General features: G+C 42.5%; 1 protein-coding gene across 1 annotated transcript in view; it reads right to left on the minus strand.

Moving 5' to 3' along the window:
- Positions 1–27,692, minus strand: part of LOC126416851 (uncharacterized) — a 1,707,974-nt gene that overhangs the window by 1,191,880 nt on the left and 488,402 nt on the right. The gene's annotated exons all lie outside the window — the stretch shown is intronic.

A 27,692-nucleotide genomic window follows, 5' to 3' on the forward strand; every position in this document is an offset into this window, starting at 1 on the left:
GTCAAACAGAGCTTGGATGGCGTGTACAGGTACAGCTGCCCATGCAGCTTCAACACGATACCACAGTTCATCAACAGTAGTGACTGGCGTATTGTGACGAGTCAGTTGCTCGGACACCATTGACCAGACGATTTCAATTGGTGAGAGATCTGGTGAATGTGCTGGCCAGGGCAGCAGTCGAACATTTTCTGTATCCAGAAAGGCCCGTGCGGGACCTGCAGCATGCGGTCGTACATTATCCTGCTGAAATGTAGGGTTTCGCAAGGATCGAATGAAGGGTAGAGCCACGGGTCGTAACACATCTGAATGTAACGTCCACTGTTCAAAGTGCCGTCAGTGCGAACAAGAGGTGACCGAGACGTGTAACCAATGGCATCCCATACCATCACGCCGGGTGATACGCCAGTATGGCGATGACGAATACACGCTTCCAATGTGCGTTCACCGCGATGTCGCCAAACACGGATACGACCATCGTGATGCTGTAAACAGAACCTGGATTCATCCGAAAAAATCACGTTTTGCCATTTGTGCACCCAGGTTCGTCGTTGAGTACACCATCGCAGGCGCTCCTATCTGTGATGCAGCGTCAAGGGTAACCGCAGCCATGGTCTGCGAGCTGATAGTTCATGCTGCTGCAAACGTCATCGAACTGTTCGTGTAGATGGTTGTTGTCTTGCAAACGTCGCCATCTGTTGACCCAGGGATCGAGAAGTGGCTGCACGATCCGTTACAGCCATGCGGATAAGATACCTGTCATCTCGACTGCTAGTGATACGAGGCCGTTGGGATCCAGCACGTCGCTCCGTATTACCCTCCTGAACCCACCGATTCCATATTCTGCTATCAGTCATTGGATCTCGACCAACGCGAGTAGCAATGTTGCGATACGATAAACCGCAATGACGATAGGCTACAATCCGACCTTTATCAAAGTCGGAAACGTGATGGTACGCATTTCTCGTCCTTACACGAGGCATCACAACAACGTTTCACCAGGCAACGCCGGTCAACTGCTGTTTGTGTATGAGAAATCGGTTGGAAACTTTCTTCATGTCAGCACGTTGTAGGTGTCGCCACCGGCGCCAGCCTTGGTTCAATGCTCTTAAAAGCTAATCATTTGCTTATCACAGCATCTTCTTCCTGTCGGTTAAATCTCGCGTCTGTAGTACGTCATCTTCGTGGTGTAGCAATTTTAATGGCCAGTAGTGTATTATTGTCACACAGTAAACTACGAAATAAACAAAAAAAAGTAAACCGTTTACTGTCTCAGCTCTTTATTTCAGCCGGCCGTTGTGGCCGAACGGTTCTAGGCGCTTCAGTTTGGAACCGCACGACCGCTACGGTCGCAGGTTCGAACCCTGCCTCGTGCTTGGATGTATGTATCGTCCTTAGGTTAGTTAGGTTTAAGTAATTCTAAGTTCTAGGGGACTGATGACCTCAGATGTTAAGTCCGATAGTGCTCAGAGCCATTTGAACCATTTTGAACTTTATTTCAGGGTCACTTTCCTGGTGGTTGGTTGCTACTTTGAGAAAAGGAGGACAGCGGAATACGGATTTTGGCTTACGTGCGCAGTATTCGATAATACCAAGAGCGTCAATGAATCGAATGTGTTACCTCCAGCTTTTTCTAGCTCCTACGCTTGTTCTAATGATCGCTTCCCCACCTACTGGTATAACGCTACCCCTAGTGCATATTTCGTCTTCCACGTTGAAGAAAACCTATAAAAGTGCTTATAATTATGGCTATTGTAGTTAAACTGTGTGATTCGGTAAGTTGTAAATATCTAATTGCTATCACACTGCCTAAGACATCTCGCAAAGCCCTACTGGAGAATTCAGGCAATGTACAGCCCATCGTCTCGCCGCTAAGCCGAGGTCCATTCTGTACGCGAGTTCTGCACGGTGCAGGTTTCCGCATTGCACCAGACAGCTGGGAGTGGTCGTGCGGTGCGCTGTGGTTACAATAGCGGCCGGCGGCGCTTCGCTTTTGACGCACAGAGCGGGTCCCACGCCGCCCCACGCCGCCTCCCTGCACGCGGCGACAAGCACCTGGCGCGCCGCCAAACTACGCCCCCGCACGCCCCCGCCCCCGCCCCCCCCCCCTTCCTTCCACACCCACGCTGCCTTCAGACTCTAACAGGCGCACTGCGCACGTACCTGTCACTGTACCTGGAAGAATCTGCTTAAAGAGCTACAAATACTGAAATATTTTCTTCGGCAGTAGTAACAGTGTAACCCCTGTACTTCTCCCACCTTTATTCTCGAAAAAGAAGTATTTCAAAATTAGTGACTCATGAAGCAAATCCTTCCAACTACTTTGCAGATGACATGCAATCAAGCCATAAAAAAGGCTCAAAAGTGAATCAACATGTACAACTACAATTTCGCAATAAGGGTAGTTGCAGTTGAATAAGAAAAAGTAAATTTTAAAAAATGAACATTTTATAAAATTTTGTACATGGCTGCACGTTCAGAGACCGTGAATAGTTACAACTGAAAGAAAACAGCCCCCGATCACTGTTTTTAACGAATTTACCGGGTTTCAGCACTGCTAGGAGTGTCTTACTCAGAATTTAAATCAAAGAATGGTCTATAACATGATCACAGAATGATGACTAAAAATGTATGATACATAGCATAAGTACAGAATCATTTCAGACTTTCACGATGATTCTGTACTTATACTCTGTATCATACGTTTTTAGTCATAGTTCTGTGACCATGCTACAGACCATTGTTTGATTTAAATCCTGAGGAAGACACTCCTAGCAGTATTGAAACCCAGTTAATTCGTTAAAAATAGTGACCGAGGGCTGTTTTCTTTCAATTGGAAGATTTTACGCTTTTGAGGCCTGAAACAGGAAAACATCCATGAACTGTTTATAACTTTTGTACAGGATATGACACACGCGTGGAAAAAAGTTTGGGTGATTGATTTCTGCAGAAGGCAGAGTTTGAAAAAGCAAGATGGTAGATGTTTTAAGTCAATATTATTACCTATTCCGGACGGAGTGCCGCTATAGAGGGTGCCAAACTTTAACCTCTCGTAGAGAAATAATGTGTGTTCTATGGCATGTGTTCGGAAATCCTTTATTTCCATGCTTGAGCTCATTTCCTGCTTCTCTTCATAATCACATTCATTATGGGAAACGCACAGAAACAGAACGTACCAGCACTGCATGAAGCGTTTCCTTATATGAAGTACTTGTGTAACGTCCGCTGCCTCGCTCGCGTAGTCTTCATGGTCTACACAGAATTCATTTTTCTTTTTCTTAGTCCAAGTTGTATGCTAATACGCCCATTGCTCATGAGTAATTCTACACCATGTGCGAACAGTGTATCTAGTCTACGTAAACAACGCTGCAGATGGCGTGATAAACTTCAATAAAACAATTCTTCGTATAATAGTTGCACACTTTTTTAAACATTTAACTGAATTTATACTTCCAGAATGAAATTTTCATTCTGCAGTGGAGTGTGCGCTGATATGAAACTTCCTGGCAGATTAAAACTGAGTGCCGGACCGAGACTCGAACTCGGGGCCTTTGCCTTTCGTGGGCAAGTGCTCTACCAACTTGAGAACAGTCTAGAAAAAGTACACCTGGTCTTCACGTACAAAGCTGCGGACAGGAAGTTAGAATATATTGAAGTACTTCTTAGTACACCGCATTTGTGGTTGTACTCTTTGGTGTCAAAATCACCAGGCAGCTGTTGGAACTGACAGTTTAACAGGCGGCGTAGAAGTGCTCATGTGAGAAGCAATCAACCCCACACCAGTGCCTCCCACCCTTAACTACTGGCCATGATATTTATTGACTGCCATTGCCAAGCGGAGTTTAAGGGCGAATTGAAGTCACTTGAACTCTAATGATTCATTATGAAAGCATTTTTGAAGCTAAATCTAGGAAAATTTGTATTTGGCTCCTCGGTTAGTTTCAGTGTTTTTGGACTCTCAATCGCTAGCGGGGTGAAATAAATGCATTCATAATGAAATAATTCCACAAAAACTTTCATCCCCTATTGCACCGCCTTGAAGGTTGAGTTTCTAAAAACACTGGAACACGTTCGACAAGGTTCCGGGATTGCAGCCGGATTAGTGGCGGACACTCACCTGAAGATGTCTGGACGGTTGCCACCAGAAAAACTGTGGCCGTAAGTCAACGTGATCCGGCTGCAATCCCAAAACCTCATCAAATATTCAGTACGCCGCGAAAAATTCAAGAATCACATTGAAAGACCTTTTCTTATTTCCAGCCGGAAAGCCAAATACCAAAATCCATCAATTTTTATTAAAATATTCACTCCTGATTTCACCCGCTTAGGGGATAAATTCCCGAAAACACTGAATCACGTATATTTTTTATTTATGGCCGAGAAGTTAACTATCAATTTTTGTAGTTCCATCTTCAAAACTGCCTTAATAGTGACATTTTTCAAAAAACTTTTCATCTCATATTTCAGCTCTTTGGCGGGCCATTTTCGAAAACTGCATTCTTAAACGGTGCCAACGGTATGACATCAACATTCTTGCAAAATTTCAATTTTCTGTACTAAATGCTTTAAACTTTCATCCCCTATTTCATCCTATTAAGAGGTGGGTTTCCAAAAATACTTGAGACATGCATTTTTGTATGTCTAACCGAGATGACAGAGCGAGGTGGCAGAGTGGTTAGCACAATGTACTCAAAATCTGGAAGATGACGGTTTGAACACGTGTCCTGCCATCCTTATTTAGGTTTCCCGTGATGTCCCTAAATCGCTTCAGGCAAATGCCGGGATCGTTCCTTTGAAAGGGCACGGACGACTTTCTTCCACATCCTCACCTAATTCGATGGGACCTATGACCATGCTGCTTGGACCCTTCCCTCAAGTCAAAAAAATTGTTCAAATGACTCTGAGCACTATGGGACTTAACATCTGAGGTCATCAGTCCCCTAGAACTTAGAACTACTTAAACTTAACTAACCTAAGGACATCACACACATCTATTCCCGAGGCGGGATTCCATCCTGCGACCGTAGCGGTGGCGCGGTTTCAGACTGTAGCGCCTAGAACCGCTCGGCCACCGCGGCCGGCCCCTCAAGTAAACCTACCAATCTATCCGAGATTTCAAATACATATTTCCATAGACTTAGTTTCTAAAATGCTTTCATAATGAAAGATTTTCATGAAACTTGGCACTCCCTATTGAATCCCTTGGTGGGTGAATTTCCAAAAATGCTGAAGCCCTTTTTTATTTCTGACCTAAAAGCCAATAGCAATACAAATTTTCGTAGTTCTAGCTTCAAAACTGCTTTGATAGCGATATATTTTCAAAAGACCTTTCATCCCCTATTCCACCCCTTAGTGGATGAATTTCTAAAAATGCCGAAACCATTATCTTTTTTATTGCTGATCAATAAAGCAAATACTAATTTTCGTACTTCTAGCTCCTAAATTAACTCAATAGCGACATATTTTCGCAAAGCCTTTCATCCATGTTTCACCCTCCTATGGATGGAATATCGAAAAATACCTTCTGAAACGACGCCTGCAGTCTAAGATCGACACCCTTTTGCAACCTTCAAGCCCTGTATTAATGATTTGGACTGGGCGATGATGAGTCAGTGAGTTAATCAGTCAGTCGGGGCATTGCCTTTTATATATAGAGTTTGCAAATATCCTGTTGGTTGCAATTTGCTGTAATTTACATTAAACTGTAATTCTTTAGTTCACCACCAGTTGATCGAATGAAACGGAGACAATGTTGACATGTGAAGCACTTCATTGCATGTGTTGACACGTGAATAACTTCATAGTGCTGCTAGTATCAAGCACGTGGCGTCAGCTGTTTACAGTCCATCACGGCGTGTGCAAGCACGTAGCATTAACTTTTTAAGTGTTCATCACAGACCTACTTTCCGGTACAGTGCACTGAACGTGTACTCAAAAGCGTAGTTGGCAGATGCTCATTTGGGGTACGGATTAGCAAACGGAGATGGCAGTGGCGGTCAGTGTTTATGTCGGGGGAGATTTCGAGAAAAAATGGTACTCTGTCAGGAGGATGTTTGAAGCAACTGACCGTCGCCTTAGGGAACATGTGACTTTTAAGCCTACAACTCGCAACTTGGACAGGGCTAGAAAAACGAGGACACATCAACTCGAGGGGGAACATCTTCGCGCAATTTGCAACAATTTTCGGGTCAGCATAAGGCAGTTAGCTGCAACAAGTTATGCTGACCACGTGACTGTCTGGAGAATGCTATACGAGAACCTGCTGTATTTGTGCCATGTACACTGCGCGCAGGCACTGTCGGCAGCTGATTTTCCTATATGGCTACGCTTCTGCGAATGGTTCATTCATGTGTCAACCCTCACTTCAGTGCAAAAGTGATGCTCACAGATGAGACTTCTTAAATGTGTTGAGTTGTTTAAAATAAATTTCAACACCTAAATGAAGCGTAACTGGTCTCATATTCACGTAACGTATTTTCTTCCTCTTCGTGTGCGGAATTCTTCCTGAGAGTTTGACATACCATTTTCTTACAAGCTGGGCTCGCATCGAACGAAAGGGTATTGTCTACGGTTGGTGATCTGTTAATTTCTGAAACCAGCACCGCTTTTACCCGAATGAATTGTTGAACTTCGTGAATGAAAGGAGCAAGTTTGCTCGCAAAGGATATATGCCAGTTTGCTTGCGAAGGACAGGAGAAACTCTTCCAATTAGGCGCTTGTACATGCCCCTGTGAGTCTCCCAGCCAATTATGCCATCCGACTTTACTTTCTTTTTTTTTTTTTGGGACTACAGTCTTCTGATTGGTTTGATGCGAATTCCTCTCCTGTGACAACTTCATCTCTCAACAGCACTTGCAACCTGCGTCCTCAGTTATTTGCTGGATGTATTCCAATCTCTGCCTTTCTCTATGGCTTTTGCCCTCTACAGCTTCCTCTAGTACCTTGGAAGTCATTCCCTGACGTCTTAACAGATGTCCAATCATCCTGTCCCTCCTCCTAGTCAGTGTTCTCCACATTTTCCTTTCCTCTCCGATTCTGCGCAGAACCTTCTCATTCCTTACCTTATCAGTCCATCTTATTTTCAACATTCGTCTATAGAACCTAATCTCAAATGCTTCGATTCCCTTCTGCTCCTGTTTCCCCATAGTTGATATTTCATTACCGTACAATGACGTGCTCCAAACATACACTGTCAGCAATTTCTTACTCAAATTAAGGCCTATGTTTGATATTAGTAGACTTCTCTCGGCTAGGAATGCCCTTTTTGCCAGCGGTAGTCTGCTTAGATGTCATCCTCGCTCCGTCTGTCATTGCTTATTATGCTGCGTAGGTAGCAGAATTCCTTAACTTCATTTACTTCGTGAGTATCAATCCTAATATTAAGTTTCTCGCTGTTCTCATTTCTGCTACTTCTCATTACTTTCGTCTTCATTCGATTTAATCTCAATCCATATTCTGTACTCATTAGATTCTTCATTCCAAACAGCATGTTGTGTAATTCTCCCTCGCTTTCACTCACGATAGCAATGTCATCAGCGAATCGTATCACTGATATTTTTTCACCTTGACCTTTAATTCCGACTTTACTTACTAACTGAACTTTCCATTATTTCAGCGTTGTAAAGCCACTGTTTCGATTATGCTTTGTTGTTTAATGGTGTATAATGCTGTACCACATGTTTCACTCTGGATTTCGTACCGAATTGCTCTGTGCTTATTTCTGTGGTGTTTATCTCGAATCAGTGGGTGGTACAATACATTTTCACGGTAGTAACGTATTCGCAATATGTTTCCTGCATAAATATTTTGACGAGAAGGAGAGATTATGAAATTGGGTTTGTCTCTTCCATTATTGTTACGCAACGTTCCGCTCAGCCTTTGTGTAGTTGATTTACGTATTTGAAATTTATCGGCAATGGTTTCTTACCGAGAGTGGTTGCTCTTTCCAAGAAAGCGTAGGTTTGTTTCAGAGTACGCAACATGTCTTTGAGCAGTTTTTTTGAATTTCGCAAGCTATGAGACCTTATGCCCCACCACACGTATTAGTGGTGTTAAACTTTGTAGATAATGGTTGCCTATACTGTTTCCATTTGATCGCAGTCAACGAAAAGTCATTTTGTGAAATCACTTTGTCTAAAAGCTGTGGTTGAAGTGTTGAATAGATTGTCTACAGCTTGTGCTCCAGTGGTTAACGGCACTGCCTGCGGATTGCAGGGTGCTTGGTTCCATTCCCAAGCAGTCGGAGATGTCCTTTGCACTGGGACTGTGTGTTCATGTTGTCCTAATAATTTCACCTCATCTTCATTACATAGATGCACCAGTCGCCGAAGTGCGTCCAATAGCAATACGCATTAAGACGCCGAACAGCACCAGACAGGGTCTTATTAAATATGTTTATATTGCCTACAGTCTGTCTGTGTTGGCTACTTCACTTCTCCTCGTCAACGCCGTTTATCGTTCAACCACGAAGTTTGCCCTGTTCAAGCATTTTAAGTAGCTGTATGCCATGTTCCTTCATCTGATTTGCAAAGTCGGAAACTGTCTTCGTTTCAAGACAGTGTAGCTCGAGTTAGTGGAGGAAACAATTTGACATTTTCTTGTACTTCTCCATTCTCTGTTTCAGCTATCGGCCATTGGTGCAGGCGTTGTAATTACAGTAGTAGCAGGAGTGTCGGGTAGCGAGAGCGGATTAAAACATGCACGAAAGGTGTCTGAGTAGTCAAGTTTCGTTCTCGTAAAGCGCTACGTTCGTGAGAAGATGCATTAACTTTTGTGCTACTAAGTAACTTGTTCGTCATCATCAGCGCCGGCCGGTGTGGCCGAGCGGTTCTAGGCGCTCCAGTCTGGAACCGCGCGGCCGCTACGGTCGCAGGTTCGAATCCTTCCTCGGGCATGGATGTGTGTGATGTCCTTAGGTTAGTTAGGTTCAAGTAGTTCTAAGTTGTAGGGGACTGATGACCTCAGATGTTAAGTCCCATAGTGCTCATAGCCATTTGAACCTTTCATCATCATCATACTCATCATCATCAGATGCAGATGGGTTCTTTGATTTTAATTACGTCATATATTTTCAGGTGGGTTCTTCTTTGTCCTTTCTACAGGTCAGAAAGCAACAACATTGTTTTCGTTTCGGCTTAACAGTTTTACTCTTTTGTTTCTTGATTTTCAGTGAGCTTATGGGCAAGTAATCTTTAAGAGCTAGATTTCTAACAGTCAGCTGTCTAATACTCATACTGAGGAAAGTGTAATTTCAAACTCATTTGAATGTCATGTATGGGGTAAATAGTGATTAGAAGCAACGGATCAGGAATTGGTCTTCCAGTTTCGTATTTTACCTGCCCACTTACCTTTTAACGTTCTTCGATAGCAATACATTTCAAAAGAAGGAACGTAGATTGAGGTTTAACGTCATGTCGAGGAAGTATTATTAGTGACGGAGCACAAGGTTGGATTTCGTGAATAAGCAGATCGACCGTGTCCTTTATAAAGGAACCATATCGTAATTTGCCTCATAAGATCCAGAAAAATTCAACAACTCAATGACCATATTGTCTTGCCGAATCGGTCACATTTCATGTGGTCCCACTTTGTTCTCAATGAATTTCCGCTCGCGCACGAAATTAACAGCTGGTAGCAATAGGATTCAACGAAAATGGACAGTCATTTATTCTGCCGCTTCCCTCAACGATTTTAGAAATTCTGAAAGAACGTCTGCCTTATCCGACCGCAAGTCTTATAAAATTGAACTGTACTTTCATTCATGGCGAATCATCTATGTCCTCCACATCGAGTAGCATTTCTTCTTCTACTACGTTATCAGACAGTTATTGGCCCTCCGTCTTGTAGACGCCTTCACTGCATTCTTTCCAGATTTCCTCTTCCTTTAACTGAGAAATTCCTCTTGTGACAAAGTTGACGCCTAATCTTTTAATTTTCCCGAAATTTATTTTGACCAATCTATATGCTGAACGACTTTTTCACGTTTTTTTCCAGCAGTCATTTCGCCTTTGCTTCCCTATACTTCCTGTTTGTTTCATTCCTTAGTGATTAATGGTGCTTACTTCCTTTTTTCCTGGATCAGTTGACGTATTTCTTCAGTTACCCAAGGTTTTATGCAGTTACTTTCCATATAGCTATAACTGTCTGTCCAACATGTGTGAGTTCCTTTTTTAGAGATGGCCATTCCTCTTCATTTGAGCCACCTACTGCGGTATTCGTTATCGCTTTGTCAACGACTTAGAGAATCTTGAACGCATATCATTACTGTTCAGCACTTCAGCATCCCACTTCGATAGCTGTCGCATATGTTCCTTACACTCTGGGTAGACTTTAGAATGACGCTATAACTGACACTAATCTCACTCGGTCAGCAGAAGGTCGTCCAAATCAAGTTCCTAAATTACAAATTAGTGATTCGTGTTCCTCAAAGTATCCACATATGTTTTTACACATTCGAACGCATGGAGATTTGTGCTAACATTTCGACGAAGTATATTTTCATTACTATTTTTTTGTTCTCTTACGCTTATTGTTGAACGCAGTAGTTCTCTTTGTCTTCCTTCATTACATGATTTTTAAGGAAAGTCTCCCATCTGTGCTATTTGATATCACTGTTCCCATGAAATGCAGTACGTCCGTGCAGAAAGGAACAGCCGTTGATAACAGATATTCTCTCTCCATTCCCCAGACAAACTTGGAGCGACTGGACAGAGTTCATTTACTGGATGAAAGGTTTTCGTTTTATAATTCGAAATCCCATTCGGTGAAATAACTTCCGAAAGTTTAAGATAATTACCGCTGAAGATCCGATAAGGCTATGTCAACCTCGGGGAAAATGTCACTATAGCTAACTTCGCCGTCTGAGAGGAGCTCCTGTGAAAGTTTCTTGGGATTTTGCGAAGGAAGTTTCACGAAAACGCTTCTGCCTATGTGAGGTACAGTATAGCAAACGTGAGGTACAATTGTTGCATTTTCTGTTGGAGCAGCAACGCTAGCTTCCTTTCGCCTCATCTAAATTTTCTGCGTGGCCTTCGTGGATAGTCCTGCTTATAAGAGACTGCATATACCAATTACGGACTGTTTACAACAGAAGAACTAAAATTACAGTCATCTGTACCAGCTTTACCATCTGGTCCCTTATCACACGTTCATTGAAACTTCTTCGTATTTGCCTCTATTTGAATAGGATTTTGACACACTTAGCTGCCAAATTCCAGTCTGTTACTATAATACCGCAAGTTCAGTGAGTGTGAATGTAAACTACAGATTTTATCGCGAGTCAAATGGTTCAAATGGCTCTGAGCGCTATGGGACTTAACTTTTGACGTCATCAGTCCCCTAGAACTTAGAACTACTTAAACCTAACTAACCTAAGGACATCACACACATCCATGCCCGAGGCAGGATTCGAATCTGCGTCCGTAGCGGTCGCGCGGTTCCAGACTGCAGCGCCTAGAACTGCTCGGTCACCCCGGACGGCTTTATCGCGAGTCTGAAGCTCAGTGACCTAGTGATATCTGTGAATATAGTGTCGTTCTTATTAACGTTTCAAGATGTCCGAAGCGACGTGGCTGACGTTTTAGCCTCCGTTTTTCCGTATATAACATACATAATTTGTAATATAAATATCTTACAACGGTACTGAATGTAGTAATCGCAAAGGGGTTATAGAAAAACGAAGTACATGTGTGGTGTCACCGCCAGACACCAGACTTGCTAGGTGGTAGCCTTTAAATCGGCCGCGGTCCGTTAGTATACGCCGGACCCGCGTGTCGCCACTATCAGTGACTGCAGACCGAGCGCCGCCACACGGCAGGTCTAGAGAGACTTCCTAGCACTCGCCCAGTTGTACAGCCGACGTTAATCGCAATAGTTCACTGACAAATACGCTCTCATTTGCCGAGACGATAGTTAGCATAGCCTTCAGCTACGTCATTTGCTACGACCTAGCAAGGCGCCATTATCAATAGATATTTAACTTGTGATGCATGTACCGTCAGACCGATGTTCACCAATTATGGATTAAAGTTAAATATTACATCAACTACGTACTTTATTTGCTACTATTAATTCCCTTAACTGTTCCAGACCTCGGGCCAGCCTGCGTGAGCTTAAGCGCGTGCCTTTCGGCTTCCTCTCATTGTGACTTGGCTGTCTTGCCAAGTCACAACAACATGTAGCAAAACCACGACAAACGACCTTCGTTTTTTGTACCCTAAATCAATAATATTATCAAATTTGAGCTGCTTCTGTCTTCCTTTTTGTAAATGATTAATGTTACCGAAATAATAATCGATATTTTTAAAATATGTGTCGTGTTACTGACTTAAAGTTACCCTCACAGACAGTAAATGTGTCCGTCTTTCATAAACGGTATCGATGTGTAATTTTCACGAAGTCATTGTTGTAAGCCATTTTGCTCCATTTTCGTTTTCTTAGTACTTCCGAACCAGACCCTGCCGTATTTTGTAAAAGAAGTCCGATTGCCTTTCACATTAAATTCAGTACCATAGATCACCATTTTTAATGACATTTGTACACAATTTCAAAATGAATCGATACCAAACATATCAGGAGCGTAGCTATGAATCTGAATAGCCACTAACAAATTTCGAGTAAAGATGTGCTGGCATAAGCTGTCGCCAGCACGTGGGTCGGCAAAGATGAAGCGAAGATCGATTAGTAGGCACTGAACGAAGCGGCCTGTCACGTGACAGGCCAGAGAGACACCGGCAAACAACGTAACGCCAACACCCTCTCGACACCGAGTAGCCGACCGCGGTGGCCGAGCGGTTCTAGGCGCTACAGTCCGGAACCCCGCGACTGCTACGGTTGCAGGTTCGACTCATGCCTCGGGCATTGATGTGTGTGATGTCCTTAGTTTAGTGAGATTTAAGTAGCTCTAAGTCTAGGGGACTGATGACCTCAGAAGTTAAGTCCCATAGTGTTTAGAGTCATTTTTTTGACACCGAGTATTTAGGCCACCGACGCTGACCGGAGAGCCCATTGACTCACTCATCGAGTTTGGCGTTAGTTGAGTACATTCGCAGGCTACGACAGTCTGGTACCGCACGCCGCGGATTTGGAATACGCGCCTTACGGTATGGACGTCGAAGACCCCTAGAGGTCTCTGCACCATCGCGCCGTAGACCGTGGCAGCGCGCGCCTCCTGGCCCACGTTTAATGTCAGGGCGCCACAGCGGAACACGTGGTCCCAGCGGCCAATAGCGGCGCCCTCAATCATGTATTTAAGCACTCGTCTCTCGCTCAGCCAACGAGTCTAATCGTTGCGTGCGTCTTGACATATCGCCTCGACAAATGACAGCGTGTTTACCGTTCTCTGTTTTCATTACTAGTGGACGTCTTGGATTCGTTTGGTTGTCTCTGTCACCCCGTTGCTTTTTGCGTGTTTTCGTCGTGAGGTCTCCCTCGATCGTCTGTCGTTGTTTCGTGCCCGACCTTTCCGTTCGTTTGTTTGTTCGCGGGCCGCTCTCCATTTGGTCCCGTCGCGCTTTCTCGGCCACCCCTCGACCGTTCCGGTCGCGGTTAAGACAGACAGTACAAAGCGACCGGATTAGTGCCTATGGCGGAACTAGCAGTGAGTTTGTAACAGCAAGATTGCCGATATTGTTTGCAAGAGGACTACTACTGGTGAGCTTGTACCACAACACACAGACTCTATTCAGATTAAGTATACTGTCCATGTAAATAAAGAAACTTTTTAATCCACGTGTGCATTTGCGCTGCAGAAAGTGGATACCGGCCACCCATAACAGCATCCTCTTCCTTGCTTCCTTGCGGTACAAGACTCTCCGAAAATAACTTTATTAACACAATTAGAAGCATTTACAAGCAATTGCACATAAGCTTGTAGCAATAGCAGAGGGGAACATTACCTTTTTAATCTGTTGTTGGCTAGCCGCCTCAACGTGTATCTTATAGCGTATGAAACAAACAATAGAATGGCGATCGTCACACTCTGAGACAAGTAATTTAAGACAAGACAAATGGGGTTGCAAATCTCGGGAAATAACCGAAATGTGGATGACAAATGTTGTGCATATGACGTCACCAGAGGACGCAGCTCGTCACAAGTGCAGCGGATGTCCTTTTCGGTACTACCCTCGCCGGTAAGAGGTAGTGCAGCACACATCGCTCCTCTGGCCTACTCTTTTTTTGGAACACCTTTTGTAAACGTAACCTATTGTGAACCCAGAAGTTACAAAATTATTGTAGACGCTGCAATCAAGCAAAAACTACTGCTTTTTTTACGGGCTTCATTCAGTAAATAAAACGTAGATCATTTACTGATAGCGATGCAGTTCGTAAGCTTATGCTCATTGTCTTCTTGCACTGTGCTTCGCAATGAACCAGCAGGGTCAGCGAGACTGGTAAATGAAATAATCAGTATTACCTTAATGTAAACATAAAGTGTCCAATTCCTGAAAAATATAAACAAATACTTCATGACATAAGATTCGAACCCCAATCCACACGCCCTATCATTTACTGATAGCGATGCAGTTCGTAAACTTATGCTCATTGTCTTCTTGCACTGTGCTTCGCAATGAACCAGCAGGGTCAGCGAGACTGGTAAATGAAATAATCAGTATTACCTTAATGTAAACATAAAGTGTCCAATTCCTGAAAAATATAAACAAATACTTCATGACATAAGATTCGAACCCCAATCCACACGCCCTATGGTCGTGCACTTAGACTCGGAACCACACCTACGTGAAGAATTGGGTTGGGATGATCAGGCAGCATGGACTAACAAGCTCAGTCGCTGCAAGTGCGGCTAGGTACGTCATCTACTGACGTCACTCATTCAATATTTGTCATCCACATCTCGGTACGTCTCGACATTTGCAGTTTCATGTGTCTTATGTTAAATTACTTGTCGCAGCGTCATCATGTCGCTTCGGGGATTTTTAAACGTTACATGGCTCTGATCACTATGGGACTTAACTTCTGTGGTCATCAGTCCCCTAGAACTTAGAACTACTTAAACCTAACTAACCTAAGGACATCACACACATATCCATGCCCGAGGTAGGATACGAACCTGCGACCGTAGCAGTCACGCGGTTCCAGACTGAAGCGCCTAGAACCGCACGGCCACACAGGCCGGCCTTTAAGCGTTAATAAGAATCATATTGCATACCGATGGATCCAAAGCTCCACATGAGGAGTATACTAAACATACTTTTCCATACTCTCAGATTCAAGTCAGTAAAGCCTTCACATTACCTAAATGTGCTTTTCTCCTTCTACGATGGGACTGAGAAACTTGGAAGCAATTAAGTTTGTATCTTCAAGTTCCTTCTCGAAAGGTAATAATCGTGTCCGACTCTCAGGGTGTTCTTAAAATAATTCAGTATCGGAGATAGAATAAAATAACCGGCCGTTAAATTTTCGTTGTGGTACTGAAATATGTTGGCTGTAAACGCAGAGAGCAGACAATCAGTTTGTTGTGGGTGAATTGTCAAGCTGGCATCCGCCATAATGAGGAAGTTGACGACTTAGCGAAGCAAGTGGCATCTACGGGAACTGTGCTCCATTTGAAATTGCTATACACAGATGGCATACGAGAATTCAAGAACCATGAAAACAGGCGTGGCGAGAGATGTGGAATGTGTCCCAACAAACGAAAGGTGGGTATCAAGCGGCATTACAAACTCAAATTCCTACAAGGGCATGCTTTACGATGACGCAATTGGAACGATATACGATTTTCCTCATCACTCGACTCCGCTTTAGCCATCCCTCTTTTTCTCTACATATATACACAGCCAACTTTTACGATTCCCCTGCATTTGAATGTGATTATGACTCAGAAGCTGTCCAAAATTTTACCATGGACGATCAGAATTTACAAATTTCTTATGAGTATTGGTTACCTCATCCCGCAGTCAGAGTCTTCTTCTTTTATTGAAGACAGTCGTCTTTCTAAAGTGGTTGCTCATTTCCTTAAGAGCTTGCGGATAAATACGTAGATTTTAATAATATCCATGTTTTCATTTATTGCTTATGATGACACCTAAGAAATAGTGTAATTAGAAACATCTCGTTTGTTTATCATGCCATATGTTAAAAAATTGTAGTGGGAAAATAAAAATTAATGATGACGTCTTGAAATTTCAGTTCTGTAAAAAATGCAATTACGTACTCTTTATGTGCAGGTATGTATTTACGTAAAACTATATTTTATGTAAGATTACAAGCTCTGGAGGCCAGTATATCAAGAAAAGCAAAACCAAAAAACAGTCTGAAGCTGCCGAGGTACGCGGATGGAACAAACTCGCACGATAGATACAACTCTACGTTGAGTTTCATGTCCATGATGCAACATCGACGTTCTGTGACTAGTTGCACATCGAAAAGAAACATTTGGCAAAACCGTTTCATTTGTGCACTGCGCTCGCGCAGATCGACAGCAAACAACCGCTCAGCCTGAAACAACACAAGCGATACGCCGCTGGAGCCTCCCGAAGCCTTTGTACAGCTGCAGTTCGAAGCGGAAACGGTGCGGTACACGGAAAAACAGGAATTGTTTTCAGAGCACAAAGTAAACAGACTGCTTCACGCGAGCGAATGATGCCATCAGGGCCAGGAGAATTCACAGCCAGGAGAATCGACAGAATGTGTTATCGCAAAAACGACCGCAAATTTAAGATGACAGGACGGCTCTCACTTTGTATGTGATGATAATGCCGTGACAGGTGCTGGAAACGTTCACCATTTGCCACCTTACACACACTGAAACCCGGTAAAGAATAACTTGTGAGCACCATGTCAATAAGTTAGGTGTCATGTACATCTTCACTTTACGAATTACCTCGAAACACATGGTAGACAATACTGTACTATGTACTGTAGAGGACGAATCAAAGTTTACGCTCTCGGACGCTTCGAAGTTTGGTCATACTACTAATAAATAAATACCTGAAACAAAATTTCGTCCCTTAGACACTTTCGGTATAAACTGGACTTCAGAGGAGGACAATTCAGCAAGCATGTATTTACATGAACGACAGTCATCTTCATTTATAGTTCAATCATTTATCTTGGCGCCTCCCGCATGCCCGCCCAGACGCGGGAGATTGCTGCGTTGCCAGTTGCACGCGCCAAGAGAAGCAGCGTCTTAGTAGTGTAGTTCGCAAACTTACGTTTAGGGGAGAGCGCGCAGTAACAATATCTCATTTAATTTAAGTACCAGATTGGTGTCGTATGTAATATCGAGAAATATTCCGTCTTTCGCGACTGTAATAAAAGTTTTATTTACACCGAGCGCGTTTGACTTTATTTTAAAGCACTTCAATCAATCAAAAGGAAGTACACAAAATACGTTAAACAAAACTGTGGACTTACAAAAACATTAGGACTTGATATACTGTGTATCAGTGCTCTCAGCTATGTCAAATATAATTTTTGTGTGTGGCACACACAAAGAGCATTTATTTGCTAAATCACTGACCGGCCGACACAAACGCCGAATATTGTGTTACCTCAGCACAAAACTACGAAAGGTGACTTGGCAATGGAGGAGACAAAATGCTGTCCACTGAAGATGCTTCAAAAGAGAAAAACGCGTCTGGTCTAAATAAGAAGCTTATTACAGTTCCAGAAGAGGAATATATTTCAATACCATTGGTAAAACTGCAACTGTGGAACAAAAACAAGAAAGAGAACGGAGTGTTATTGTGTATGTGCCTTACCCTTCATTGTTGTCAATCGCTGCGATTGTCTTCTGTATCGCCGGCCGCGGTGGTCTAGCGGTTCTAGGCGCTCAGTCCGGAACTGCGCGACTGCTACGGTCGCAGGTTCGAATCCTGCCTCGGGCATGGATGTGTGTGATGTCCTTAGGTTAGTTAGGTTTAAGTAGTTCTAAGTTCTAGGGGACTGATGACCAAAGATGTTAAGTCCCATAGTGCTCAGAGCCATTTGAACCATTCTTCTGTATCGCTGTAGTCGGTGTCGCAGTCCGAATCATCAGGTCTTAGAGTGACGACGATGGGTTCAAGCAGATTGTCAATTACAATTTCCCTGTCCATGTCCTCCTCCTGTAGCCTTTGTGCATGCCAAACACATTCAACCCATGCTGAAGGAGTAATTCTGTCAAGTGCTTCGTGCAGAAGCATTTCTGTATCGGCAATTTTAAATGTCACGTTTCGTTCTGCGACATCCCTTTCACTTGTGCCCAAATTAACTCTATCGGATTGTATTGACAATGGTACGGTGGCAAACGCAAAACTGTGTGTCCATGTTCCTGTGCAATACAATCGATTTCATATACTTTTGTGCGAGGCTTATGAAGCACTACAAGATTCAACATTTCAGCACGAGTTTGGTTGGCAGTATGTGGTATATTTTTACTTGCAAGCCAAAACATGATATCGGCTTTTTTTGTACTTGTTGTGGGTGTCTTGTCAACAACAACAGAGTGATAACTCGCATTGTCCATTACAATCACCGAGTTTGCAGGCGAGTAAGGGAGAAACTGATTCCTAAACCACAACTTAAATGTCTCCGAGTTCATTTCGGAATGATAATCCCCTGAATTTCTCTTTTTTGCCCGGAGCACTAATTTGCTTTCTGGAATGAATCCAGAAGCAGAACCAGCGTGAAGCACAATTATTCGTCCACTTTTACCAACTGGGACTTTAAACCAACCCGAACCATCACTCATTTTCCAACACGCTTTCCCTGTGTGATTTTGGTTTACCCATGTTTCGTCCAAAAAAAAAAAAAAAAAAAATGTTCTTATTCCCGGATTTTCTTACTTCAATAATACGTCTTAAAAACTGTGCCCTTGAAGCAGCGATATCACTACATTCCATTAAAAACTTTCTTCCGTCATTTGTATGTACATATTTGAATCCAATGTTTTTAAGTATTCTATTCATTGAAGTCATGCTACCTTTAAAATTTATGGTTTCACGCATTTTGACAGTGGTTTTTTTTACAGTAGGAAATTCGCCTGTGTTGTACATGTTGAGCACTTCTCGTCATAGAACATCTTTGTCGAAATTATCTAAATTAGTTACAGTCCTCTTACGAGTGCGAAATTTCGCTGGCGATCTGAAAAGTGGGCTTCCACAGGTCTCCGTAGATAATTTCCCTCCATTGGCAATCCGCTGAACGGTTCTCAAGCTAACGCCTGTCGCTTCTGCAGTGCGTTCCTGAGATCTGGCGACATACGTGATAGGTCCACCGTTTTCTGCTTCGCGCTTGAAGAAAGCGTGTATCCGGTAAATTATGTCCCTCGCCTGTTTATGGAGAGTTTGTCGCTTACCACCATTATCAGCCATGACAACTTGCAACAAATGCGATAAAAATTCACCAAAGAATAACTACAATCACATTTAACACTCGCACTCGCCAAGACATTCTCAGCAGACCGTTCAGAAAACTACTGAACACTCATTGGTTGTTAGCGGATGCGTGACGTCAGGCGCGTAGAACGAGCCTTAAATCGACCGCAGTCGTTCATGGTTCCAACTATACAGAGTGTTCATTTTAATTGGAGACATTGAAATATCCGCAAATCTTCACATCGGACCAAACAAATTTACAACTATTTTTTTTTTTTTGTCTCAGAAGGGGACATCCAATGATATCAAATCCGACGAATTTGTGGTCAAATTTGTTATAATTGGATGTCCCCTTCCGGGAGGAACTAATTTTCATTAGGATTTCTTTTGGCTCTGTGTGTCGTTTTCAAGAGATTTCAATGTCCCCAGTTAAAATGAACACCCTTTATAACGTAAACAGTGTTTATAAATTGGGAAATATTCTATCTTTAGCAACTGTAACAAAATTTTTTTTATACCAGAGTTATTTCGCTTTTTTCTAAAACGTTCTGATTAAAACGAAGTTGGCGAAGTACACAAAACTGAATTGTGGACGTAATAAAACATAAAACTAAAATATATTGCCAGTGAGGCACAGTGCGCAAACATTTTGTGTTTGCCACAGCGGACAGCAAATACTTGTCAAAACATAGATCAGTCGACGAAAACATTGAATATGATGTTGCCAAAGCAGCGAAGCAAAGAGTTTCGTCAGACAATCAAATAGCTCGACAACGTACGAGCCGAAATTCTGCTCTAAATAATACTTTTAATACTGTCGCAAAAGAATATATCTCAATGTGAATAGTAAAACGGCGACTGCGGAAGAGAAGATATACAAACAAAACAGATAACATGAATATTGTATGTGTGCCTTTTCATTGTTTTTAATTGCTGTGAAAAGAAATATTGGAGGAGAAAATTAGAAAGACTGAAAACTTATTATGATTTTAATGAAGAGACAAAGCACAGGAAATTTCAAAACATTACATTCAAACGAAAAAAATTCATTAAGTAAGACACTTCGCTATTGTTTTTAAATAAATAAAATATTAAGTAAGCAACAAGGCTTGAACTCAGAATCTTCCAATTAGCAGCCCAATACCTTATGCATTACGCTAACGCAGCTTCTCGTTTCAGGGATTTCCTGGCGCACTCTAACCGTATCCAAAATACCGACAAACACTGTTGGGATGACTATGAATTACTCACGTTTCGTCGAAGTACAATAGGAAATAAACAATTACCGCTGTCCTTTATTGCGAAAAAGCGGTTCGTGAGGCTGATACAAACACCTTTCCTTGCTGTCGCCTGAATTAAGAGGCTTATTGTTTGTTTGGTTTAATTAATTGATAGAATATGAAGCAATTGGTGTAAAGAATGCTTTCTCCAAACTATCTATAAAAGAAAGTCTGCTATCAAGACATTGCTTTTGTTCAATTACTTCATTTATGACTGAACGTTTCTAAAACTGAAGACACTCGTCCGTGCTCTGCACTGCAGTCGAGTTCTGGCAACGTCGTTCTCTGTTCATTGGCTGACTGTGATTTGTGACGTCAGATGCGCAGAACGAACCTAGACTCGGCCGCCATAATAAATGACGCGCACTTTAATACTATGCGGCTGTGCTATTTAGCCAACAAACCGACCAGCTAGTCAGTTAGTGCAGTGGCTAGAGGGTTCCGTGGGAGTACTCGAGGTCGCCAGGTGGTTTAAAGGTTTAGGAGCAGCTCTTATTTGTTTTCTAATTTAAGACTGCGTAATACGGAATCTGGCTTCTTAATCTTTACACAGCAATTACAGTACTTCTTGTACAAAAACTGTGCATTTATTTCACACAGTTAAGTCGGTACAGTCGTTTCTAGTGCCCCACTTTTAAAGTGTATAATGAAGCTACGTTCACAAGTGAGGGTTTATTCAAGAAGCCAACCGCTGGTGTCATGTTAGCGGCTATCAAGTCTGCTTTAGCATTAACGTACGGGGTGGATTTTTGGGAGGCAGTATCTTGGGTCCCTACGGATTGCCGGGCAGGGTAAGTGAACGAATGTATGAATCATTCCTCAAGAACAGTCCGCCTGTAGCAATAGAAGACTCACCACAGACTGAAGCTCCAACATCATGCTGCACATTATTTGAAAGAAATCTGTAACAGTATTTAAGCAGAGCCTTTGCCGGGAAATGAATTTCTCGCTGAGGATCCACATTACGGCATTCTCGTTCGTCTGATCAAAATTCCTTTGATTTATTTCTAGGAAGACACTTGAAGGAGTGCGATTATACTATTTCGCCGATGTATGTGCACAAAGTGGAGGCGGGCTTCCACGCTGCTCTTGTAACTGTGAATGCTGCTACACTGAGAAGATTTCAGACATCCAGCGGATCACTAAACGTTTTCAGTTGGAGGAAGGATACTGCGCCCATTTTGGTGAGTATGTATGTATTTAAAGTATTGCTTTGTACTACGTTACTGATTGTATTGTGTGTGTCTAACAACTTCACATTGTAGTTACACCAGTCTTGTGACAGGTAATTTATTTTTAACTGATCATTACAAACTTCTAACGCTCAGTTACTGTAATGTTCAACTTTAAAGAAACTATTGGGGGATTTAAATCTTTTAAGAATCAGTGTATACTACAATATTATTGGGTAGTTTAAAATTACAAAATTAAAGAAACAAAACTGCACGTAGATGCGGAATTGCAAATTCGAACCACTGCACAACTGAGCAGCGCGGCTACGTAGTATTGAATGCAGATACTTGTCATAAGCGTGATTATATTGATAGTAAATTGCGTTTCTTTGCCGTCCATTTTCTATCAAAAACATGCGGGTTACGAGACTTCTGTACCGTTAGTATCAGAAATAACATCAGAAATAACTCAATGTGTCTACACGTAACTTGACACATTTTTCACACCTATGGACCCCAGAGGACTCAATGGAAACATTGTCACAGACACTATAAAAAAAGATAGCCTCACACACAATATCATTGTATTCAAGCAGAGCCCCTCTCCCGAAACGATAGAGTCATTTTGATGGTACGATGTAAATATCAAACAAACAAACAAACAGACACACACACACACATACACACCAACTCATGCTTTTGTTTTAGTCTTCACCCCGGAAACTGTTTTGATGCAGCTCTTGACGTGAAATTGACCTGTGCAACCTCTGGATGTCTGGATAGCTACTGCAGCCTACAGCTGCTTGAATTTGCATACTGTACTCATGCATTGATCTGCCTCTGTAATTTTACCCAAAACTTCACTCTATTGCCAAATTGACAATTTTTCTTTTTGGGTCGTCGGTCTACTGATTAATATGATACGGTTCGCCACGAGTTTTCTCCCCTAACCCAACCTCTTCCTCTCAAAGTAGGACTTTTATCCACGTCCTCAGTTATTGTTTGATACAGTACAATATTTAATGGTTCCAATGGCTCTGAGCACTATGGGACTTAAAATCTGAGGTCATCAGTCCCCTAGAACTTAGAACTACTTAAACCTAACTAACGTAAGGACATCACACAGATCCATGCCCGAGGTACGATTCGAAAATGCGACCGTAGCGGTCGCGCGGGTCCAGATTGAAGCGCCTAGAACCACTCGACCACAGCGGCCGGCAGTACAATATCTTAACTTATAGTTTTTATCCTCTACCGTCCTCTCAGGTACGATGCATATTTTAGTCTGAGTCTTAAACCAAGTATTATTCTGTTGCTTCTTCTTGTCACTGTTCTTCATAAGTTCCTTTCTTCATCGACTGTGCAGAGAATGTCTACATTCGTTATTTTAACAGCCGACATAATTTTCATCGTCGTTTCATAGCACCTCAAGTGCTTCTAGCTTCTTCTGTGCTCCAAAATACATTCTCACAAAAATCTTGTTGAAATTAGGGCCGATATTTGACACTATAAGACTTCTTTGGCCAGGGAAGCTTTCTTTTATGTATTTTATTTCAATGGTAGCGGGGTATCTTCACTTCATCTCCCTCACAGTCCCAAGTTTTGATGTTGACTTCATCGTTAATCTCGTTTCTACTAATTATTTTTGTCTTCCTTCGATTTACTCCCAGTCCCTCATTCATAGTCATTAGACTATTAATTCCATTCAAGAGGCTCTGTAACTTTTCTCATCTTTCACCGAGGAGATCAATATCATCAGCGAATTACTGACATCCTTTCACCCGAAGTTTTGTCTCACACCTAACACTTTCTATTACCTTCGTCATTAATTCTTCTATGTATGATTTGAACAGCTGGGGCCAAAGGCTGCTTTCATGTCTTAAACTCTTTTTAATCTGAAGACTTTGTTATTGGGTTTCCATTCTTTTGTTCCCTCTTGTTTTCTGTATATATTTTATATCGCCCGTTTTCTGCTATAGTTTATACCTATTTTGCTGAGCATTTTGAAAGTTTTGCATCATTTTACGTTATCGAACGCTTTTTCTAGGTCGAAAAATCCCATGAAAGTGTTTTGAATTTTTTAATGTCTTGCCTCTAGCAAAAAAGCATAGCGTAAGAAGTGCTACTCTGGTGTCTTTACCTTCCCCAAAGCCAAACTGATTGTCATCTAACAGATCCTCAGTTTTCTTTTCCGTTCTTCTGTATATTATCTTTGTGAGCAACTTGGATGTATGAGATGTTAAGCCGATCTGATAGTTCTTGCACTTACCCGTCATTGCTGTCTTTGGGATTTGTGGGTAATTTTTTCAATAGTCTGATGGTATGTCACGGAGACATACGAAAGAATTCGAATAGCCGTTTGATTGATATTTCGTCGAATAATTTTAGACATTCTAACTGAAGTCGTATATTTCTTTGGCCTTATTTGAAGATCTATTAAGTCCTGTCTCTAACACTGAACCCCCTACGTTTTCCGTATCACAGCCCGGCTCCTTTTCTGTCACATCATCAGGCTGTTCCAATCCCTCGTAAAGGGAACGTAACACAGAAATTCATCTTGCATCCTTAGTGTCGTCGACTTTGCTTTTGATTTCATCAAAGGTTGTTCTGATTTCTATATGTGCTATTATGTCTTTCTAACTGCTATGATTATTTTCAATTTCTTCACATTTTGCCTACAAATAATTTCGCTTTGGCTTCACTGCAGTTCCCATTTCTTTCGTTCTTAAATATCTCTTCCTTAATGCTTTTCATCCATGTTGGAAGTTACTGAACACTGCGGCTGTTATACAATTATCATTCGATAATTTCTTAAAACCTCAGACGCGCCCTAACAACATATTCCATTCTTTATTCAGATTGTTCCATATACTTCTCGTTTTCCCATTTCTGTTCAGTATCTCTTCGTTATGTATCCGAGTCAGTGTGAGCGCTGTTTCGTAGAGGGCATTCGTTAAGATGCAATGGCCCGAGCCCAGGCCTTATGGTATGGGGTACTATAAGCTACAGCTCTGGGGAGGACACTAACAACTTATCATTTAGTGTTGTTAGACCCCTTCTTTTTAGATTTTTGCAACAGGAAGGTGACGTGTAGTTCCAGTAGGATAACGCTCGGCCACGTACCGCCCATGAAACTCAACTTGCACCAACTTTAGTGGCCAGCACAGTGTGAGGACTTGTCACCAATAGAGAACATGTGAGGCATGATGGAACAAGAAGTGACCCGTGTGAGTCGTCAACCAAACCTCTTACAGAACTACATGAATAGGTCGAGCGGGCGCGTAATGACGTATCTCAGGATAGTATTCGCCATCTGTACGATCGACTGAATGCCACAGTCAACGCCTGCATTGCCACCCGTGGAAACTACACTACGTATTAGTAAAGGTGTTTCAGTATGGGTCGATATCTGTTACCTCTGAACCGCTTGTTGTATTGATCTGTAAGTGTAATCGTTTCGTGCGCTGCAAGTGCAATGTTGAAAGAATAGATCTTGAGTAAACAGGAAACCACTCACCCTTTTTCTGCTGCATATTACGCTATGATCCACTGTTCAAATGTTCAAATGTGTGTGAATTCCTAAGGGAACAAACTGCTGAGGTCATAGGTCCCTAGACTTACACACTTCTTCTACTTAAACTAACTTATTCTAAGAACAACACACACACCAATACCCGAGGAAGGACTCGAACCTCCGGCGGGAGGGGCCGCGCAATCCGTGACAAGGCGTCTCAAACCGCACGGCCACTCCGAGCGGTGCTACGATCGTTTGTCCCGTCTTGCCAAATTAGCTTTCTATGTAATCTGACTCTATATGAATTGCGCTTTTTATTCTTAAAAGCTAATATGACGATAGAGTCAATGTCCTTGTTACTGTACCCGTGGATGAATACAAGAACAATAACTGCTATTACTGCTGCTATTACTACTACATTGCTACTTCTGCTGTTACTACTACTACTTCTACTTCTACTTCTACTTCTACTACTACTACTACTACTACTACCACTACTTATACAAGGTGTTGCCTCTATATTAAACAAGTACTAGGGTAAATATTAAGCTCGCCCTTACAAAATCAGTCCACCTGCATAGAGGATTCACACGCTACATCATATGCCGTTGTATGGGAAACGGTTTTCTCTCGCCCCAATTAGAAGTTTTCGCAATGCACTAACAGTGGTACAAGGCTACTCATATGATGTCAGCGTCTTGACCGAAGTTGGAGTGATGGACGATGGCGCTGCAGTTTAGGCTTGTTCTGCGTACCTACGTAACGCGTTCTCCTAAAGCCAATAAGCTTTCGGTAGCATTGTGAAGCATTTTGAGCGCTCTGCTGTTAATGCCGCAATTAATGCGAGCATTTAATGTGATCCCAGCGATTTGTTTAGCGAACTTTTGTTCCATTTGTCGCGAGTTGTCATCGCCGACAGTGGTGGTAGGTGATAAACTCCGCAGGACCAAGCGACAGACATAATTTGCAGGATATACACTTTCTTCAAGCAGACAGCACGCGCATGCGCGTACCGCAATTGTCGTTTGGAATCGTCAACAATCCAATGCCCGCCTGTGCCACGACATGCGCAAAACCGAAATCGTTCATGGCTGGTGCTACAGCAACCAGCGTGAACTGAAAACTTTGTAACTTGAAGGGTAATGGGACTTAATAAGCGAAAATTCACCACATTACAGTACGAAGAACTAACAACCGTATAAATCAATAGTGTTTACTGTGTTAGGACGAAAAGAAATCAGCTGTGGATGAGGACTATGGACCAAACCAAAAGTGATTAGAACTGACTGGAGAGACAAAGCGTAACGGATAGCTCTCAGAATGCTGGAGATGAAACGAATGAATACTCTACAAGCCCAGTTTTATATCAATCGCTATGTATGGTTAAAGCTCCAATGAAATCTATCACGGAAAGCATCCTAAAATCCACAACCTAGTACATCTGGAAAATCACTTTTTCAGAAGTCCCCATTTATGGCAGCGGCACCTCCCCTGCGGAAAGAAAGTTTAGAACTTCGTAATTCTGATTTACATTGTAAGAATGTTCCTGCGCCACGCGCACATGCTCGAAATGGGGGTAGAAACAACTATTCTCGGGCAGTTTTTCACGTGTCTCGAACTACACCGCATAAACAACATTTTGAACTTGTCGCAACAAATATAGGGATTCCATTATGTGTGGATTATCATCTCGAGCGGAGCTACTTGAAACGTCGAGTGCCACGCACTTAGTGATGGATGTTTCACCATCAGGCCAGGCACACGGCGTTAGCAGACAACCTTGTAGGTTTTATATTTGACAGACAACGAAGACTGGGAAACAAGATTCCGAGCGTTTCCGCTTCAATATTTTAATCATAGGTCTCCTGAAGATGTGGCTTTAACGCCGGGAAACCAGTAGCCTTACAGTAACAAAAGACCAAAATACGGCTGAAGCGATTATTAATACCATAGACACGGCGTTAGGCCTAAGGCTTTTATGGCCACTGGCGGCCACACGGCAGTCAACGTGTTAAAGCATGGTAACCTGCAAATCAAATGTTCAGATCTGTGTGAATTCCTAAGGGACCAAACTGCCGGTGACATCGGCCGCAAAACTTGCACACTACTTAAAACAACGTAAACTAACTTATGCTAAGAACGACACACACACCCAGGCCCGATGAAGGACTCGAAACTCCACTGGGAGGGGCCGCGTAATCCGTGACATGGGCCTCAAACCGTGCGGCCACTACGCATGGCTGTACCCTGTAAGGTAGGAAGACAAATATCTACAGAACAATGACGACTTCTCCACAGCCACAACAATACAACAATCACCTTGGAGTCTGGAAAGAATCTGGAGCAATGTTCACACTGCAACTTTCGTCCAATGTAGGCAGCGATTCATACACTTCGATTACTGTTTCTTTAA

Source organism: Schistocerca serialis, chromosome 8, assembly GCF_023864345.2.
Source record: "Schistocerca serialis cubense isolate TAMUIC-IGC-003099 chromosome 8, iqSchSeri2.2, whole genome shotgun sequence".
NCBI lineage: Eukaryota > Metazoa > Arthropoda > Insecta > Orthoptera > Acrididae > Schistocerca > Schistocerca serialis.